At 45.3% G+C, this 21,093-nt stretch overlaps 1 protein-coding gene across 5 annotated transcripts in view; it reads left to right on the forward strand.

Annotated features, from left to right (window-relative positions):
- The first annotated feature begins 15,981 nt into the window (after positions 1 to 15,981).
- Lclat1 (lysocardiolipin acyltransferase 1) overlaps positions 15,982 to 21,093 on the forward strand; it is a 120,922-nt gene continuing 115,810 nt past the window's right edge. The window contains exon 1 of one of the 5 annotated variants that reach the window (XM_021149524.2): positions 15,982 to 16,182. The gene's annotated coding sequence lies outside the window, so the exon portion shown is untranslated. The remainder of the gene's footprint in view (positions 16,183 to 21,093) is intronic. The other 4 variants (XM_021149522.2, XM_021149525.2, XM_029471251.1 and 1 more) reach the window with 4 other exon arrangements.

Consider the following 21,093-nt stretch of genomic DNA (forward strand, 5'->3'; position numbering starts at 1 on the left):
GAACAGATAGTGAAGAAACACATCAGGAGACAAGGGGACTGGTCTACCTTCTGCAACCACTGTAGTGAGCAGGCATGGAGCACCAGAGAAACGGAGCCTCTCCTTATGTGACCTTTTCCCTTAGCTCTCAGTCTGAACCGGTCACACCTCTTTCTACGCCCACCTCCCTTGCAACAGTACTGAGATCTCTTACAGTGGCTTAGCAACTGCTTGAATCACCAGGTGGTTTGCGGCCAAGGGCATTATGGGTATCCAGGCAGACCCAAAGCCAAGATGGGGTTTTTTTGGGATGCTGTTTTCTAGGTTCATTGCCGCTAGTATTCGTAACTCCTATCATCCTTCCTGACTCAAACATGTCCTCTATGCCTGCCATCTTACCAATTCACGCCAGCACAGGCAAAGGTATTTCCTAATTTCTAGACATCAGCGCCCGGAGCCAGCATTTTCTGGTCCTGTTCATGGCATTTTTGCTAGTTATTCCTAGTCTCTGTTAATCAAATTCTTTCCTCCTTTTTGAGTTCCCTCATTCCTGTCTTGCCTGTGCTGTTGACATTGGCTGTAGCAATGGAATTTTCCAGTTTCCTAGAAACTGTAGCAGTTTTAAGGGTATGGCTTCTCCATAAACTCGTTGTTTCTGTTACAGCCGGGGCTCTGGAGCTCTGCGTGAAACAAACATTTCATGAGATACAAGGTTTGTGTCTGAGGAGACACCATTGTCCAAAGCACCAGTTAGCAAGCAAGGCCCTCCACGTTGCCAATTGGTTTAGTTCGTCCTAATTTATAGTTCTAGGTTTGTAAATGGCTGTATGGAATTGGCAGCAAGAGTGGACACGTGGGAGTGGGGATTAATAATGGTGCAAGAGGATCATTTAAGGCAGTGAGACATGGTTCAAAGAAACGGCAGGTTACAAATCACAAAATAAGCGATGACCCTGTTTCTCGAAATATGTGTGTGTGCGTGTGTGTGTGTGTGCGCGTGTGCGTGTGTGCGTGCGCGTGTGTGTGCGCGTGCGTGCATGTGCGTGCGTGTGTGTGTGTGTGTGTGTGTGTGTGTGTGTGTGTGCAAAGCCAGAAACATTAAACAGTGATTTTCTTAGACTGAAGGATTTATGAAAGATTTGTGCTTAATTTTTGCTTGCCTAGTTTTTCCAAACAGACATGTGCTGTTTTGCAACAATAGGAAAAACAAGTTATTTAAAACATAAATAAAAACTGCAAGATTCTGGGCAAACACCATATGTTCTGTCTGAATTCCACAAACCTCTTTATGACAGGGCCAAGTACAGGCCTCCTCAGTAGAGGACTAGGGACAGGGGGTGGGAGCATTTGTCGGTGACAACAGGGGACATCCAGCCTAAAGAGCTAGCAGATCCATGATTCTTAATAAGAGAATCGTCCCAACTTACCAGCTTGGTGATGCAGAAAGTTGCTAACACCTGACAGATAGATGTTAAAACTGTACCTGGAAACTGGAACCCCAAATCCGCTGACATTTGTGCAAGTGTCCACTGAACACCTGTGGCCATCAATATTGTGCTGAGCAGTAGGCAGATGGGACAGATGGGGTGGGAGGAACCCCTGGAAACAGCTGCTATTCCAGGCTTGCTGGCTGAAGGTGCTGCTTAGTCCACATGCTTAGGATCTGTCTCCTAGTCCATCTGAGCTGCTGTAAACACCAGGGTGCTATAGCTTAGGGGTCTCCTTAATTACACAGGTCTAGCACTGCAGGTATTGCTGGCTGGGAAGCCTAAGGCCACATTACTGGGGAACTTGGTCTCTAGAAGTGTTCTCTTTCTGCTTCATAGATGGTGGCTTTTCTTTTTCTGTATGTGACTTGTCTAACATCTCCCAGGCTGGCCTCAAACTCACTAAGGATGACCTTAAACTTCTGATCTTCCCGCCTTTGCCTCTCCAGTGCTGGGAACACAGGCAAGTGTCTCTCTACTCTTGGTTTTATGGGGTGTTGGGAAGCGTAATGGGGGCTCCTGTGTGCTCAGAAAGCACTCTCCCAAACGAGGTACATCCTTAGCCACCTGTGATGGTTTGTATATTCTTGGGCCAGGGAGTGGCACCATTTGGAGGTGTGGCTTTGTTGGAATAGTTGTGACCTGGTTAGAGTAGGTGTGTCACTGTGGGTGTGGACTTAAGACTCTCACCCTAGTTCCCTGGAAGTCAGTCTTCCACTAGCAGCCTTTGGATGAAGACGTGCCTGTGCCTGTGCCCTGCCTGCCTGGATACTGCCATGCTCCTACCTTGATGATAATGAATTGAACCTCTGAGCCTGTAAGCCAGCCTCAAGTAAATGTTGTTTTTTATAAGAGTTACCTTGGTCATGGTGTCTGTTCACAGCAATAAAACCCTAAACACCACCCCCACTTTTAAAATTAATTTTGACAAAATAATGAGTTTCATTATGACATCTTCAACCCAGATGTCACTGTACCTCACTTACGTTTCCACAACACTGCCTCTACAATTTTTTGCTGGTTCTATTCCTCTCTTCTGCTTTCCTGTCACATGTACTCATGCTTCTACACACACACAAGCACACACAAGCACACACACACACACCCTTAGGTTCTATTTCAGTTGGACAATAGTGTCTTGTTTTTCTTTCCTATTTCTCTCACCTCATAATTTCCCCTTCTAGATTCATATTGTGTTTGTGTGTGTGTGTGTGTGTATCATTTGTGTATAGTTATTTATATGTAACCCTAAATTCTGCATATGAGAGAAAACATGCAATGTTCATCTCTCTGAGTCTGGAGTACTTCACTTAACACACCCATCTCCAGTTCCATTCATCTTCCCGAAAATGACATAATTCCATTCTTCTCTACAGCTGAATAAAGCTTCATTGTATATCTATCACATTATCCATCTATTTGTAGATGGGCCGAATGGTCAGCTAGCCTCTCCTGTGACTGCCCGTGAAGGAATCTGGGGTGGAAGCTCTTCGGAGTGACTTGTGTAAATACACTAATCCCATTTGCCAGTTTTCACGCTCATTGTCTGGTTACTCCCCTCAAAGCCCACCTTTAAATATCATCGTGTTGGGGATTAGATTTCATCAAATGAATTTTGAAAGGACAGAACATGCAGTCCACAGCAATTTGGAGGGGTAGACACAGTGATGCTGAGGTGAGGGAGTGAGAGCAAGGTTGCTGCTGCTGCTGCTGCTGCTGCTGCTGCTGCTGCTGCTGCTGCTGCTGCTGCTGCTGCTGCTGCTACAGTGAGGGCTCCGTTTCCCTCACAGAGCCCAACATCAGCCTGCACAGACCAGCTCTTGAGTCATATTTCTATCCTGGTTAAGAACCCATTAGCTAGAATGACTGTTAGGCTTTATTTTAAACAATTTCACAAGGTTATATAATGTGCAAATATGCAAAGCTCTTTATCATACTCGGAGTTCACCATGATTTAGAGGAGGATATGGCAAGTACTATTATCTCTTCTACACAAGAGAATAAATTGAAGCTTAAGGAGAATAATTGCTACTATTTAGTATAGTGATTGGGCCAGGGCTGGGGGTAAGCTTTTCTGACCTTTAATCTCAAACTCTTTCCCTTATCTTGTCTCATATTCATTTCTTTGCTCTTCCACTGATTCATCCCACTTCGGTCATACTGGAAAGTATCACATTACAGGCAGGTGTGTCCAGGAAATCAGGTGTGGGTCCCAGTAATTACATTCCAGCATCTGCTGGAATCGATCAATGCTTCTCCACTCTGAAGGCACTTAGAATTCCCTGGGGAGGTTTTACAAAGGTCCCATAGCCAGATCCCACCCCTCACCAACCCCATTATGATCTATGCTGTTTTAAAAGCTCTGCAAGTGATTCTAACGTGCAGCGGAAGCTTGAAACCATGGATCCTGTGAGCACAGAAGTACTCGCCACCTCAGTTCCCTTATGAGGCAAACAACCCCAACTTCGATGATCGAGAAACAACTGCTTCTAGCAAGGGCTCTTCTGGTCGTACACCCTCTGAGCTGAGAGGTTCCTCTTTTTCCATCAGATTGTCTCTGAATGGTGGGTGACTTGTTGGCCATCATGGGTGATGATTTGGTAACTGTTCAAGACACCCAGTGTTCTGGACAGCAGCTAAGGGCTCTCGGATCCCTGTGTAGATTCACATTAGAAGTATGTTGTCTGTTTAGGAGCCACACTCAGCCCTCCTTGAGTTTCCATTATGCAAATAGAGACACAAGAGTAGAAATGAGAACCAGGGACTTAGAGTAGGTTTAAAGAATCCTGCCCAAGGGCATGCTGTATCTAGCTAGGAAACTGAATCTCAGAGAGGGGAAACGAGGCGAAACAATTAGACAACAACGCAAAGTAGGACTGGATTCGGTGCTCTTGCATGGCTGCAGACCAACGCTACCTACTCCATGGGTGCTTCTGAAGCTAGCGTTTCTCCATGGGTCCCAGGGTAGAAGCACTTTCTTTGCAGGTTGAGTGATATTTGTATTTTCCTTCCCCCTGAGACAGAGCTGGAACAAATGAATAAGCCAAATTAGGCCGATGAGTAAGCAGCTCTCATCTAGACAGATTCACCTCAGAGCAGCTCCATGTCATTGCAACTCTACTTTATTCTCATCTCACCGGAGGTTAAAGCCAATCCACTCATAGGATTGGGAAGTGGCTGCGGAACTCAGTGGTACCTGGCTCACTGTGCTGTATTTGTCATTTCTGAAACTGTGAGCAAATCCACAGTTTGTCTTTAGATCCACAGTTTACCTCCAGACCCGTGAGCTGCATTTTTTTTTTTTTTTTATGGTGAACTGAGTACTGGCGTATCTGCCCTTTCCTTCTTTTTCCTTTTGGATCATCTCTGCAAGTTATTTACTCTCTTTAAATTCTTAACTATCCTGATGGGAGGGAAACAAGCTGTGTATGGATCCCTCAGTAGGGGAGACGAAAGGATCTAGAAATATCAAATAGCTACGTATGGTAGTTCATACCTGTCACCCCAAACTTGGGAGTCTGCAGTAGGCAGATGATTGTTAAGTTCAAGGGCAGCTTGAGCTACATAGTGAGTCAGACCCAATCTCAAAAAACACACAAATGATTCCAAAATGAAGCCTACAACGATACCGTCTGAATCAGAAACCCAAGGCAGCCCCAGCAAAGATGAAACAGCCACAGTGTCTAGCGTTTGGGCTGGTTAACGTTTATTGACAACTTGATACAACCTGCAGCCACCCTAAAAGACAAAACTTTAAGGGAAGAACTCCCTCCATCAGATAGCTCCGTGACCATGTCTGTGAGAGATTGTCTTGATTGAAACAGCTCCCTGTGAATGGCACCATCCCTGGGCAGGTGGGCTGGGCTCTATAAGAAAGCTAGCTGAACATGAGCCAGAGGGCGCTAGTGAGCAATGTTCCTCCTTGAGTTCCTACCTGAGTTCCTGCCTCGACTTCCTCCATATATACTTCCTTGTTTCCTAGGAGTGTAAATTGACATAAACCCTTACCTTCCCCAGCTGCTTTTGGTCAGGGTGTTTTTTGTTTAGTTTTAATCACACCAATAGAAATCAAACTAGAACAGTATCCAATGGAAAATTCCGGAGTCGACTCGACAGGAAGACATTTCCAATCGATCTTAGAATAGAATGTGCCTTCCAAACACATGAACACATACACGACCAATGATGAACACATATAAATGACATTCTCTTGCGTTGGGATGAAACTTTAGCAACAGACCTGGGATACCTGAACTACCTCAGAATACTGTTGCATGGCCTCTCACCTCTACAACATCCGTCCTCGGAGCAAGTTAGCGTCCTCGGGCGCTTGTCCATATTTCCCTGCTTGTAACTAATGGTCAGCTTGTGCATGTTTATCTCCCTTTTCTTCTTTCACAGGAACTGTCTCTAACCACTGGGTAGCAGAATGAACCTGTCCTAGAACTAGCTCTGTAGAACAGATTGGCCTTGAACTCACAGATCTGCCTGCTTCTGCCTCCCAAGTGCTGGGATTAAAGCTGTGTGCCACCACGGCAGGGCTCACTCCTAGCTTCTTTAAGGCAAGATATATTCTGGGAATCTCAGAAATTCTGGCTGATCAGTAGCCTCAAAGAAAAAAGAAAAGGAATGGCTATGTGTTGAGCATTGGGGACAGGGGTCAGCATCAAACACAGGAATGAGCACACATCCTGGCTACACTGTTCCCAAGTGTCGAGCTCTTGGGCTTCTTTCCTTATGAAGTTTTTAAAACGAGATTAGTGAGATATAAAAGACACATAACACTTTGCTCACGTTTAAAGCATGCAATATAGGTTTTGACATGTATCAGTTTGAAACCTATTAAGCTCATCCAATTAGGTAATCACAAGCATCAATCTCTAAAGTTTTCTCCTGCCTTCTTTTATTGGAGTCCCTCCCATTTGCTTCTGCCACCTTTACACCCGAGAACGTCAAGGCTGCCTTCTGTACGTGGTAGCAGAGATAATGTAGTTCCTCCCTGCCACCTCCCAAAATGCCTATGGCATCATTTCCCAGAGCTGTAAAAATGTCACTTTATATGGCAAAAGTGACTTTTTGCATCAGGGATTTTCAAGAGGGAAGCAGGGAGGAGACCACCAGACTTAGACAAAATTGTGATCATCGACGCCGAGGACTGGAGTGCTGTTGAGAGATTTGACGATGCTAAGAAGCTTTGAAGGTAGGAAAGCAATCACAATGCAAGAAATGCAGGTGGATTCCAGAAGCTGGAACTGGCAAGGTCATGGAATGGCCTCTGTACCAGAAGGTGTGCAGCCCGGCAGGCACCTGGATTGGCCCCCAAAGCCATCCAGGCACTAATGCTGTAGCCTGTGGATGCCTCCTTACACGGCAAAAGAAACTTTGAAATTGCAATTAAATGAAGGATTTTGAGATGAAGGGATTATCCTGGATTATCCAGTGGGCCTTAATGTAATCATGGTGTCCTTATTAGAATAGGACAGAGGGAGATTTCACTGTGGCGGAGGAGAAGGGGCTGTGATTTGGAAGCAGGGATTGGAGTGGGATACCTGAAGGATAGAGAGAAGGAACCATAAAATAAACAGTAACACTCACCACCATAAGCTGAAAAGAGGAAAGAAATGAAATATTTTTTCTCAAGGCCCTCAGAAAGCAGAAGTGCTCCCAATCTCAACAGCCCCAGAAGGCAACAGTGCTCCCAATCTCAACAGCCTCAGAAGGCAGCAGTGCTCCCAATCTCAACAGCCTCAGAAGGCAGCAGTGCTCCCAATCTCAACAGCCCCAGAAGTCAGCAGTGCTCCCAATCTCAACAGCCTCAGAAGGCAGCAGTGCTCCCAATCTCAACAGCCTCAGAAAGCAGAAGTGCTCCCAATCTCAACAGCCTCAGAGGGTAGCAGTGCTCCCAATCTCAATGCCCCCCAGAAGGCAGCAGTGCTCCCAATCTCAACAGCCTCAGAAAGCAGAAGTGCTCTCAATCTCAACAGCCCCAGAAGGCAGCACTGCTCCCAATCTCAACAGCCCCAGGAGGCAGCACTGCTCCCAATCTCAACAGCCCCAGGAGGCAGCAGTGCAATCTCAATGCCTGCAGACAGCAACAGTGCTCCCAAACCTTCAGTGTTAGTTCCACCATGTCAGTGTTTGAATCTGGGTTATACCCGGCAGGTTCACGCTTTGATTCCTTATTCCTCATCCAGTAGCCATTTTGGACAACTATTAAAAATGTTAAGAGGTAGAACCTGACTGCAGATAAGTCACTGAGCCTAGTTACTAGTTTCTGCCATTCTGTGCTTTCTGGTCTCTCATCATGTGCACAGCCTCCAATACACTGCTGCTGTGAGTTCCATGCCTTCCCTGCTAGAGTGGACCGAAACTGTGAGGCCAAATGAAAACTGTCTCCTTCAAGTCATTTCTGTCAAGTGTTCTGTCCCACTGACACAAAGTCATTTACATTCCCTTAGACTTGGAGGCCGAGTGGCAAGATGTTACATTTCTCTTGTTTTTAACCACTCAGCTTTCATCAGGTTTGTTACATCATCAACGGAAAACTAACACACTAACCCTAGTAGTGTAGCTGTAAAAGAAAGATAATATATTATTCCTGGGATTATGGTAACATTAAATAACTAAATATATTTGCAGCAGATAGTGGGAAGCCAAAAAACGCCATTACAAGATGGTGCTGGTTTCAGTAAGCCTTCGCCTATGAATATGGGTAAACAACCAATGTGAGCATGTGCCATAGAGTTTTTTGCCAAGTCACTGCCTGGCCTGAGGCCTATTAATGAGGAACTGAAAGCATAACCAATCAGGTTTGGACATGTCACTCCTAGGCTATATAAGCAGCGCCATTTCTGGGGCTCGGGGTCTTTTGCCTACGCAGTCCATGCTCACCCAATAAACGTGTTGCAGAAGGATCCTGTTGTGGCGTCCTACTTGCTGGCGAGTGGGCGTCTACAGCAGATAGACCTCTTTCCTTTAATGCTTTCATGGGTATTTCTTCTCACCCCTGAAAGCATGTAGCCTGTCATGCTTCTTTATAATGTATATATACGGCTCTTTGTTTTCTGAGATAGGGTCTGTATTAATGTGCTTTCCTAGGACTGTGATAAAACACCATGGCTAAAAGCACCTTGAAGAAGAAAAAGTTTATTTCATCATAAAGGTAGAGTCTATCATGGAAGGAAGCCAGAGCGGGAGCTCAAGGCAGGAACTTGGAGGCAGGAACAGAAGCTGAGCCCAGAGAGGAGTACTGCTTATGAGCTTGCTCGCAGCCTCACCTTCAGCTGTGTTGACCTCCTAGGATCGCCTATCAAGGATGGAGCCATCTACCACACCAAAGAACAATCAAGAAAACATTACACAGATAACCTCACAGGCCAATCTGATGGAGGCATTTCTGCAACTGGGGTTCCCTCCTCCCAACTGACTCTCGTTGACAAAACTAAGCAGCACCAGGTCTTACTATATAGTACAAGCTGACCTTGAACTCACGTGTAGCCCAGTGTTGCCTCATCATCCTCTTGCCCCAGGCTCCTAAGAGCTGTAATCAACACATATGTACCATGACATCTGATTAAGCTATACTTCTGGAGGTGGCCAATCCTAGCCCAGGAAGACATGTCTGGGAGCAAGCTTGATGAGAAGATGCCAGCCAAGTGGCTCAGGTTTGTTTAGTGGGAGAATGTAGAGAGTGAGCTCCTGCAGGGAAGAAACAGTAATCCCACAGAGCTGTCTCTAGGAAGAGAGAGCAAATGCAGAGAAACCCATTTGGGTTTACTTCAAAATACAGATCATGGCATCTGGGAGGTGGTGGTACACACCTTTAAACCCAGCACTCTGGAGACAGAGGCAGACAGATCTCTAAGTTCAAGGCTAGCCTAGTTTATAGAACTAGTTCCAGGACAGCCAAGGCTATACAGAGAAACCCTGTCTTGAAAAATATTATATATAATTGTTACATATTACATGTAATTTAATATATAAATAAATATACTACAACATAATGCATAATATTATATATATCTTATATCTTATATATTATATAATTGATATATACAACAAATATATTTTATATATTATATATAATATATAAATCATGTTATATTTTATATATTATATATATTATATAAATTGGTGGAGGGAGTATGTCACTGTGGGTGTGAGCTTTAAGACCCTCATCCTAGCTCCCTAAAAGCCAGTCTTCTCCTAGCAGCCTTCAGATGAAGATGTAGAACTCTCAGTTCCTCCTGTACCATGCCTACCTGGATGCCGCCATGCTCCTGCCTCAATGATAATGGACTGAACCTCTGAACCTGTAAGCCAGCCCCAATTAAATGTTGTTCTTATGAGAGTTGCCTTGGTCATGGTGTCTGTTCACAGCAGTGAAACCCTAACTAAGATGGGGTCTTACAGGTCATTACTGTTAGGAGAAATAGTGTGGGAAAGATACTAGGTAATTCTATTGGCAGATAGGGCAAGACTGTCTCAGAAAGAGGGCATCAGCTCGGGTAAGGATGCTTGCTGGCAAGCCTAACTACTGAATTTGACCTCCAGGACCCATCCACAGTAGAGGGGGAACTGATTTGTACAAGTTGTCATTTGCCCTCCACAGGCCACATGCAGATGGCGAGTGAGTACCCTCCTCTGCAGTCAGTTATTCAACAAGTCAATGTAATAACAGCAGAAACAGTAGAGAATTTCCCAGGGAGGGACAGTTGGTCTGAGGGTTAGTTCACTCGTGGCATAGGAAGTCCATGCAGTTGTTATCCCCAAACCCTCACCTTTAGCTACTGTCCACTGCAGAGTTTAGCTGGCTAGACTTGCTTTCCACTTCCTTACAGATAAAGGCCAGTGCTTTAGATAACCGGACAAAAGGGGGCATGCATTGGGGAGGTTCTGCTTAGACCACTGCCCTGCCCCTTGCCGTGTAAAACTACAAACCATTGGGCAAATGGTGATTCCAGCTGTAATCTCCACCTAGGAGGGTGGAGGAACAGGGGGTTCGAATTCAAGGTCAGCTTTGTTTAGCAAATAAATGTCTCAAGAAAACAAAACCAGAAACCAAACAACAGCCTTCCACAGAGAATAGCTCTTCCTTGTTTCCTGTTTCCTGTGTTAACTGTGGGAAGCAAAGCAGGAAGCAAGAATCTGGACTCTGATGGCATCCTTGAATTACACAACCGATTCTGTGTTGGCCTGTTCTATACTTGAATACAATACTTGAATAAATGACCTTGGAGTTTAAGCCACTGTTGGCTGGGTTGGCTACTCATCACTGAAGATTTCCTTTCAGACATAAAGGGCCTGCGGGAGGAGCAACGGAAATGGTTTTGTCCACGTGGGATGAATGGCCTCTTCTCCATTTTGCCCAAGTGAAATGGAGGGTTATCAGTTGATCAGTCAGAGTTCTGTCAAGAAACAGATGGTCCAAGAAGGGATAAATACATAGAATCGAAGGGAGTTAGGTACATGCTGCTGTTTTCCTAGGGAAAGAAAGAGGAGAGGCGGGAGGGAGAGGTGGGAGAAAAAGAGGAAGAGAAGGAAGGAAATACAGAGAGAGAGAGAGAGGCAGGGAAGAAGAAAGGGAAGAAGGAAGGAACAATTCACCTTGAAAGAAATTAACAAAAGTTGTTTAAGCATCTTGAGACTCAATATAAAGGGCTAATCCAGTCCTGCATTTAGACCTTGTCTCAAGAGACAAGCAGGTGAGAACCCTGGAGAGAAACGCCTTAGGTATGGAACTATGGCTTTAGGTACACGCTGAACTACTGCTTAACACGCCCTGCCTACTCTCCAGAAAAAGCACTGGAAGATGCACATTTGAGGTCCACATGCTAAAACCTGTCCAGAAACTTTCCAGAGATGCCTGCTGGGTGGATTAGCATGGAGCAACCGATAGAGGCCAGTGGAGCAGATGAAGGGGAGTCATCAGAACTTTATTCTAGTGTGTGTGTGTGTGTGTGTGTGTGTGTGTGTGTGAGTGTGTGTGAGTGAGTTAGTGTGTGTGTGAGTGAGTGTGTGTGTGTGTGTGTGTGTGTGTGTGAGAGTGTGTGAGTGTGTGTGTGTGTGTGTGTGTGAGCATAAACTTCTTTCATTCACTGTAGCCCTCAAATTCCCGAACTATCAAAGACAACACTTGCTTCTCCGGAAATTAAAACATCCTATTTCAAATGCCGTGTGAACCAGGAAGGCCGTGGGCTGCAGGAGTGGTTGCTTTAGGCCGCTTCAGTTAAGTGTCCGTGGCCTTTACTAGCTCTGTGTGTTCCTTCTACTCCATACCACTGGAGAGAGTTGTTTTTAATCTTGTTGGCAATAATTCACTTGGCCCTTCTCTGAAGTCTATTACTGGGCACATATTCTACTTTGTTACTATCTCATTTGGCAGAAGGAGAAGGAGAAAAAGGAGGAGGAGGAGGGAGAGGAGGAGGAGAAGAAGAAGGGGAAGCAGCAGCAGTGGCAATTACATGGCCATATAGGTATATAATAGTAACAAAACCAGTAAGAACTAGAACGGGGGGGGGGNGTTTACTATTTGTGATGCTATTTCCCTGAGCATTGCAGAGAGTGTCCTATTAAATGTGCCTATTAAATCAGGCTCACGAGGCTGAGCTATTTATCAGCTGTATTGCAGGAAATCAAGAAAGATTTAGAAACTGCAGAGAAATTACCCTTCTGGGTAGTAGAGTAGATTAATACCATCCTATAAACTTATGGGTACATTTTTTTATTTCCTACCTCAAAATTAAAAAGGCAAGACATATAACTAGATAAAAATTCTAATTGTAGAATAGGGAATACAGACACTCCAGATTGCTCCTATTGATGCCTCTACCCAGAAGCAATTGTTGCTAGAGATTCTCTTGTGCCTTCCCAGAGATTGCCAGGCACGAGCAGTCGTACGCAGGCTCCTTGAAGAAGCTAGTGCCGACTTAGTGTTCCTAGTGCAGTGGATGTTGTTAGGATTCTTTCAGTCACCATCCTCCTGATGCTCTGAACTCTGGTCACTAATGGATCTCAGATGTTCTTCTCCAGAGGAGAATTCCTTCAGAGGAATGTGAGCACCTTGCTGCGCTGGCTCTGTAGCGCATCCTCAAGTTACCCGTTCTTGATAGCTGATCAATATAGCAATATAACACAAAGGATCAACTCCATTGCCTCAAGGCGGTTGTAAGCATTCCAAGTAATTCCTGCTGAGGTTTGCCTCTAGCCGAGACCATGTTGTTGCTTTCCTCTCTCCTCTCCCTACTCTTGTTTCTTTCACCTCCACCTTCTTCTCTTGAGAGCAAGAGTCTTGTAAGCAGATCTTTGCTTCAGCCCCACCCCCCCCACCCTGCCGCCCCCACTTCTAGGAAGCCACCAGCAGGAGGTGGTCCTAGGAAGCCAACCAAAGATGGCCATTCTCAAGAGGACAGGATGGAAAATGAGGACAAGTCCCATTGCTAAGCAACCGATCCCATAGCTACTTACCGGAGTATTAACAGTACCTGGGCTAGCATGGCAGATGACTTTGCTGAACAAGGGAAGGATGCAGGAGGAGAAGTGCGTTCGCTGCACAGTCTTTGGAGACTGACGGGTTTGAAGAAAATACTGTAAGGACTTGGAGATTAGTGACTATTCTTATATAAGCAACACGTAGGAACTGGAAGACAAGGTCGGCAGATTTTTAAAAGACTTTTCGACACATGCATCCTAACTGAAGACTAGCTATAGCCCCAGAAACTTAAGAGCTAGCTAGCTAGTCATCTTGGACATATTTCCAATACCAAAGTTGGGGTACTGACCTAGAAATGCAGAGCATGCCTTGGAGTGAGGCTTACTTGAGAACTTGGAACCCTCAGATTCAAAGCAGGCCTCTTTGCCTTTGTTGGAAGATACAGGGTCCACTTACTTGGGTCTGTGTGGCAAATCTTATCTTGACTTGACAGTTGAGGAGGGAAATCGGTGCCCCACCTCCCATGGTCTGAGCTCTGGGAGCCAACTCTTAATATACTGCTGGGATGACTCTTAAAATCCAGGGAAAGCGAATGACCACGTTGAAAGAGAGATCCCAGAACTCTCATGGTACAATGGGGAAACAGGAATGAAAAAAAAAAAATCAGAGAAACTGCAAATGGATTGGCCAACTGACTAGAAACTTTTCTGGCTCCCTCTGTCCCCCCAGCAAGGGCCTGGATGACATTGCTTATCACCCCGAGGCTCAAGGCTCTGCCAGAGAGTAACAGCATCACTGAGAAGCTCGGAGGTGTTTGTCTTCTAAAAGCAGGACATGTCTAATGGGACTGTTGTTATTTATAATAGTCGCATCGGGGAATGAAAGATGCCAGAGGAGCCGAGACAGTTCTGAGAAGCAGTGACAATCTAATTACCATAATGGATGGCAAGGTTGAAGTGGCATCCAGGGATCTTGACCTGACCTTCTGAAGATGGCTGATGGAACATAGCATCCTTTTCTTTAGGCAGGGGGTATGTGAGCTGACGATAATGGTACTGTATAATATATAGTCTGAGCTGATGAGCGATAAGTGAAAGAGTGGGTTCAGACGTCATCCCAGTAGAAAATTCTAATCTGCTGCTCAATTTCAAGACCTGAGCAGATTCTTAGGCTGCAAGGACTGAAGGAGAGACTGCTGTATATGAGGACCCACATTTCTTCTTCAGTCCTTTTCCAAAGTCTCTTATATGTATATATGTATACACACACACACACACACACACACACACACACACACATAAAATATTTTTTCCCCAAATGGAGTTTCTTTATGTAGCTCTGGCTGTCCTGGCATTCTCTCTATAGATCAGGCTGGCTTTGAACTCACAGAGATCTGCCTGTTTCTGCCTCTCCAGTTCTGGGATTAAAGTTGTGAGCCATCACTGCCTAGTTTTTTTTTTTTTCTTTTTTTTAAAATAAATAACCACAGACTGGGGAAAGAAAAGTACTCTGATTTATTTTTATTTTTATGTTGAGAAATGTTGGTTAAAGGATCTAAGTTGAGGGGGCTATCCTGGAGTCTCGGGTTTCCATCTTCCTTCACTACTCTCCTTTAATCCATTAGAACAAAAGAGGAATCTCTAGTAGAGGGAAGGCTATGTATAGACTCTTTAAATCCTCAGAGAACTCACAGCAGTGCATTCTTGAGAGGTTCTGGACGATCCCACGTTTAGTTCAAAACAATGAGAAGCCTTAAAATTCCTAAGATTTTTCCAGAACTCTTGAGTTTAGAGACAAAAGTGAGGTCCATTCACTGCATTTTTGTGCTGCTTTTTTTCCTTCGTTGTATTTTCTGTCTTCTAATACAATTGTGGCACATCTCAAATACTTAAGTATTGAATAAAAGTAAAGGAGAGGTAACACTGGCTCTGAGCGGGAAGGCACCTTGCATTTCTTTTTTAAAATTTAGAGTCTTGCAGAGGCAGTCTCCTGGCTCTGTTATGGGGAATGCTGGGACTACAGGCATGTACTACCACACAAGGCTACCCTGAACTTAAAAATTCATTTCTCTCTGTTTCATGTTAAATAAACAGACTAAATGAATAAACAGATACGAAAAGCTGTTGAAAGGCTCTATGGGCTCTGTGTGGAAATTTTTTATTTTTAAAGATGTCTATTATCTGTTAAAAGTCAGCAAGAAGGTATTGTTCAGGGGAAATGCAAAGAGGTTAAATTAACCAGTCTCTAGCATCCCCGTGCTTAGTCTGGTAGGTTTGGAGCCAGATCCAACACTGTAGAAAGGCACAAAGACCTTTCCAAAAGAGTGTCCTACAAAAACCAAACCAAACCAAACCAAACCAAACCAAAAAAAAAAAAAAAAAAAAAAAAAAAAAAAAAAAAAAAAAAAAAAAAAATACAACAGCAACATAAACACTGGATTGGGCCATCCAGAAGAGGAAACGTTGAGACTTGAGCAAACACTGCGAATTAGCAACAGTTGCGCACCACAGAACGTGGAGTTGCTTTTTGAGTTGGGGCAAGAAAATAACGCTGTCATTTAGTGTCCTGCAACCTTAGGGGTTGAAAGAAGGTGCGTTTAGTTTTACACCATCAGGAACCGGGCTCTAGAACTGGCTGCGTGATCATTTGCTCTTTACATGAGGCAAGAAAGTAAGAGTTGTAAATGATTGCCTACGATTTATTTTCCATGAGGTAACCTCAGGCGTTGAAGGTGTCTTGAGTTTTGTGCCAGCAGAAACTCAGGCTCTAGAATTGGCTGGATACTAATTTGCCCTTTGATTCCTGACGTTAACGTTAGGCTTGCAAATGAGTGCTCTAGCTTTGCCATCCCCCTACGCAACTACTAGATTCCCGGGAGACCATCGCTTGAGTTCTCATTTTTGGTTTCTTGCTCCTCTACCCGTTACTAGCTTTGGCAGGCATCTGCAGCTTGCCACACTGATCTGGGGCGCGGCTCCTTTAAAGGAGCCTAGACGACGCCCGGGGTCTCTCCCGGCTGCGGAGCAGGGGCGGAGCGCCCGGTTCAAGGGCTTCCCACGCAGCCGGAGACGCCTTGCGTCACTGCGCCAGGAGCCAATCAGGGTGGAGCCCGGAGGGACGCATTACTAAGGCGACGGGGCTCGACGCCTCCCCGCTTCGGGATGAATTAGCGGCGGGTTCTTCTCCCAGGTTGTGACCCCCGTGGAGTCGCTGTCTCGCCCCAGTGTCCCCGCGACGTCGCGCGTTTTCCCCGGTGTGTCCCAGGTGCGCGGCCCGCGGTGTCAGGTGTGGGCTTCGGCGCGGGGAACATGGCGGCAGCCAAGGGATTTTTTTTTTTTTTTCCCGAGTGGGCGGATGGAGAGCTGCGGCTCGGCGGCTTTTCCCGGGAGCAGGCCTCCTCTGGTGGGCCCTGGGGGACGGACACTGGCGGGAATTGAGTGGAGGGCTTAGGGCGATCGGCTCTTGGGAGGGAGGCCGAAGCCTCCAGAGCTGATCAGGCTGCGGGGGCGAGGAGCGTCGGGTGCCCCTTCTGTGCTCACCTTCCTGTCCACACCACACCTCGGTGAAAACCCGGGAGCTGCCGGGTCCCCATACACCGCCTAAGGTGTGTCAGGGGCCAGATTCCAGGAGCAAAAGGCTTCCCAGGGGTCGCCACGTGAACAGCCCACAAGAGAGTTTTTCAGGGTTCAAGCAGTTTGTTTCTTGCAGGTGACAGAGGTGTGCCCTAGGTCTAGGTGGCAGTGCCACAGAAAGAACGATAGGCCACATTGAAGGCTGACTTCCAGTCCGATTTTCCTTTTTATTGGCATTCGCTCTAGCTAAGGCCTCTCAGGGTCCTTGCCTCTGCCCTTGTATTGGTGCGATAACAGGCGCGCTTCACCACGCCCACCTGGCAGGTTTGGTCTCTCAGGTTGTATCTTTTTTTGTTGTTTTTGTTTTTCGAGACAGTGTTTCTCTGTATAGTCCTGGCTGTCCTGGAACTCACTTTGTAGACCAGGCTGGCCTCGAATCTGCTTCCCAAATGCTGGGATTAAAGGCGTGGGCCACCACGCCCGCCACCACGCCCGGCTTCTCAGGTTGTATCTTAACATCTAAGATTATGTTTGACCAGAAGCAATAAAGACAAGGCATAAGGTGTTTGTGGAGCTGTTTTGTTTCCTGGTTCTTGCCTGAAGGCTTAGTCGCTTCTGATTGGATGTAGACAGAGCCGAGTTTTACATTCAGTTAAGTCCAAGGAAAGTATTGAAAAAGAAATTAGTTAAGGCGTTACCAAGATAAAATGCTTCCCATTCATACCCATCACGTGTTTCGGGAAAGAAACCCCCTGTCATAAAGAGTTTAAAGAGTTGGATGGACTACTTTTTAAAATACTATTTTGATGAAAGACTTTGCAAAATTCGTGTATTAAAAAAATTTTTGTATTTGTGTATGCGAGGCTGCATGAGTTTATGTTCACCACACAGTGTGATGACGCCTGAGCTGGAGTTTCAGATGGTTTTTGAGTCCCCTAATGTGGGTGTGGGGAACCCAACCCTGCTCCCTTAAAAGAGGAGTAAGTGCTTTTAACCATTGAGCTATCACTCCAGGCCTTAGACTTAGGTGTTTTTGATTTAGTAAAGGAATTGAAAAGACACAGTGCACTTAGCTTCAGTCCTAATAGCTTCTGTCTCAGGGGTGCCCTGTGTATCTTGCACTGTGATTTCCATGTGGCTTTAATTTGAGCAAATGTTCCCACCAGGTCTAAAGAGGTTGGCTCCTGCAGATGTTAGGAGGGACTCTTTCAAACTGAATCTGGGGAGATAGGGCCAGTTTGGCCTAGGATTGAGGTTATATGCAGTGGTAACTAGGTTGCTGCTGCTGCTGCTTCTTCTTTTTGTTTTTGTTTTTCCGAGACAGGGTTTCTCTGTATAGTCCCGGAACTCACTCTGAAGACCAGGCTGGCCTCGAACTCAGAAATTTGCCTGCCTCTGCCTCCCAAGTGCTAGGATTAAAAGCATGCGCCACCACACCCAGCTAGGTTGCTTCTTAAAATGTGGTAATTATGTAACTTCTGTGAGGTGCGTTGTCTCTGAATAGAGATGACATTCATTGTGGTTTCTAAGGGAGGGGTGTTCATATAAAAGACTTAAAAACAGTGTGGTAAGGATTGACGTTTATTAGTTTATTCTACTGTGCTTGTGGCATGTCAAGGGCCTTATAAGTGTCAACTCAGTCACCCAACATCAGTGTAGAGTGTGCACTTAAACAGATGAGGAACCTGGAGCTTGTTGACATCTTAAGTCATTTGTCCTAAACCATACAGCTGGCATTGTGAGTCCAGCCTATGGCTCCTGCCCCCTTTCTCTTTCTTTCTTGTACTGGGATTGAATGCAGGGGCTTGCACATCTAAACAAGTACTCTTATCACTGAACTATCCCCAGCCCACCCCACCCCCTTTTTTATTTTCTAGATACAGGCAAGGTGTGATAGCTATTCCCAGTTGTCAACTTGACTCTATCTGAAATGAACTACAGTCCAGAAATGGAGGGCACACCTGTGATCCAGATCTTCCAGCCACGCTGGAAGACACAGGCTTTTTGGTTGTTGTTGCTGTTCCAAATCATGAGGCATAGTGGCTCTGAAAAGCTTTGGTCCAGGCAAGTTGGTACACACCTTTAATCCCTAGAGACAGAGGCAAGCAGATCTTTGTGTTCAAGGCTAGCCTGGGACAGAGCAAGTTACCAGAAAAGTTTAGGTCCAGGTACACACCTTTAATCTGGGCCATACCTTCTGCTGGAGGCCTATATAAGGACAATGAACAGGAAGAGTTCGTTCTTCTTCACCTGCTTGCACTTACTGCCAGCACATCTGTCGGTACCCACTCCTTTAGGATTCCAGCTGAAACACCTAGACTCGTGGGACTGAGCAACTTCTAGATTCGTGGACCTCCCATTCCCAGCTGTCCATTGTTGGGTTAGTTGGACTGCTGAGTCAGTCATTTCAATATACCTCCATCAGTTCTGTGACTTAGAGAAAAAGCCTTAGTCTCGAACTCAATCTTTAGCTCAGGAAGGTCTTGCACTTGTGTGTTCTTTTTGTTTGTCTCAGCCCTATAAATAGTTGAGTTTACAGTTCTGCACCACAAAGCCCGGCTCCTGTGTTCTTCCATACCTTCACTATATGTATACAGGTATATCATGTGCTAAGGGGAACATGTGAGCTGAGTTTTTAAGGCTTTTTAGTTGTATAAACAAGCGGCTCATTCTTCAGCGCCCTTCGATATCTGTGGTGTTGGCTGCGGTTGCTTTGGTTAAGTAGTGTGTCCATTCTACTTTGTTTCTAGGACTGCAGTCTTATCTGAGGTGCAGATTAGTGTGGACTTAATTGGGTAATCCCTGCTGGCTTCACACTCTAGGCACTCCTAGGCACTCAGCCTCTTGAGTAGTGAGTGTTGGGGCTATAAGCGAGTAATGTCCTGTGCAGTTTTGATGTCCAATATTCTTTTTTTTTTTTTTTGGTTTTTCGAGACAGGGTTTCTCTGTGTAGCCCTGGCTGTCCTGGAACTCACTTTGTAGACCAGGCTGGCCTCGAACTCAGAAATCCGCCTGCCTCTGCCTCCTGAGTGCTGGGATTAAAGGCGTGCGCCACCACGCCCGGCTGATGTCCAATATTCTTAAGAACTATTTTAAAATACAGAGTTTTTATACCTACCAGGAAACACAAGACAGTAATTTTAGTTTTTATTAAACTCTTTTGCGTATGGTTTGTAGATATGCTGGGGTTCAGGAATCACCACACAAGCCACTCATATTCGTGTCTCAGTTAAGCAAGAATAGTTTATTGAACATACGCCCCAAGACTGATCCATAAGGGTCACAGCATAGGCTCAGGAGCTAAGACTGGACTTTGGACATTTTTCAGGGCCAGTTTATAAAGGAAAAAAAACCACAGTGAGCTCATGTGCAGGTACAGGAAATGCTGCCCCTTCTCAGCGCTGACTCAGGCTGTTTTGGCCAGCTAGAAAGGACAGCTCTAACTGAGCTGTATTCTGATCGGTTCTCAGTGGAACTTATGCTTGTGGAATCTCTTAAGACTAACAAATCTCAGAATGTAACAGGCTATGTGGTGGACACGACCCTGTTCTGAGTCAAGCTATTTTTCTGGTCAGCGACTGGCAGGCATGGAATGTAATGGCTACAGCTATGCTAGGGGGGCAGGCCTTAACACGTGTGTATGTGTAAGGGCATGCACAGCGAAAGGCTTCATCTTTTGAGAAAGGGTCTTACAGAGTCTGATGCTCACTGACCAATTAGACTGCAATTATTTATTTATTTATTTATTTACCTATTTATTGTTTTTAAGTCCCTGATGCTTTCTCTGCCTTTAATTTCTGTTTCCTGGTGCTTGAATTACATACATACATGTTGCTGGATATTTGATTACATTGTGAACCCAGAGATTATGAACTGTAAAAACCGGTTTCTAATATGTTGTCTTTAGCCTTTGATCCTAGAGCCTTCTGTTTACTGTAAACAAGTACTTGTGATTTAGGCCAATCCTAGCACACACCTTTAATCCAAGGGCTAAATAAAGGTCAAGAGGCAGAGCAGAACTCAGCAGGGAGGAGGGTCCATGAGATGAAGGCTATTGAAGACTTTGTGGAGAAGGGAAAGAGGTGTAGCTGGAAGATCGGCTAGGAACCTTCTCTGCCACTCTGAGCTGGCAGGCTTCCTTCCACCACAGCATCCTGAGCCTTTATTTGGTAGTTTGGTGTTCTGTTTTAAAAACAACACATGTATGTGCCGCCACACCTTGGGGACTGGGGATCTGAATTCAGGGTCTCAGGCCTGTGTGGCAAGCATTTCACCCACTGAGCCATCTTCCCAACCCTGATTAAATCCTTTGAGAGAATAATTTGATGGATGATTTAAAACTAACCGGTTTTAGTACAGTTGATTGTTAAGATAGACTAATAATTTTCTCAGTCAAAAAGACATAAGTAGAAGTGGTTGTGACATTCATTATTTTTATCCGCTCGTTCTGCCTCCTTGGAATGCAGAATTATTTCCTGGTCTGATCTTTGGAGTTGTAGGAGAGGCCCAAGTCCAGCCTGAAGACTAGGTGTATGGATATAGATTATTAACTTACAGTGCGCTAAGCACTCAGATCTAATCATGGTGGGAACATGTGCTAGGATGGGCCTAGCCAAGTGAGGAA

This window comes from Mus caroli, chromosome 17 (assembly GCF_900094665.2).
Source record: "Mus caroli chromosome 17, CAROLI_EIJ_v1.1, whole genome shotgun sequence".
Classification (NCBI taxonomy): domain Eukaryota; kingdom Metazoa; phylum Chordata; class Mammalia; order Rodentia; family Muridae; genus Mus; species Mus caroli.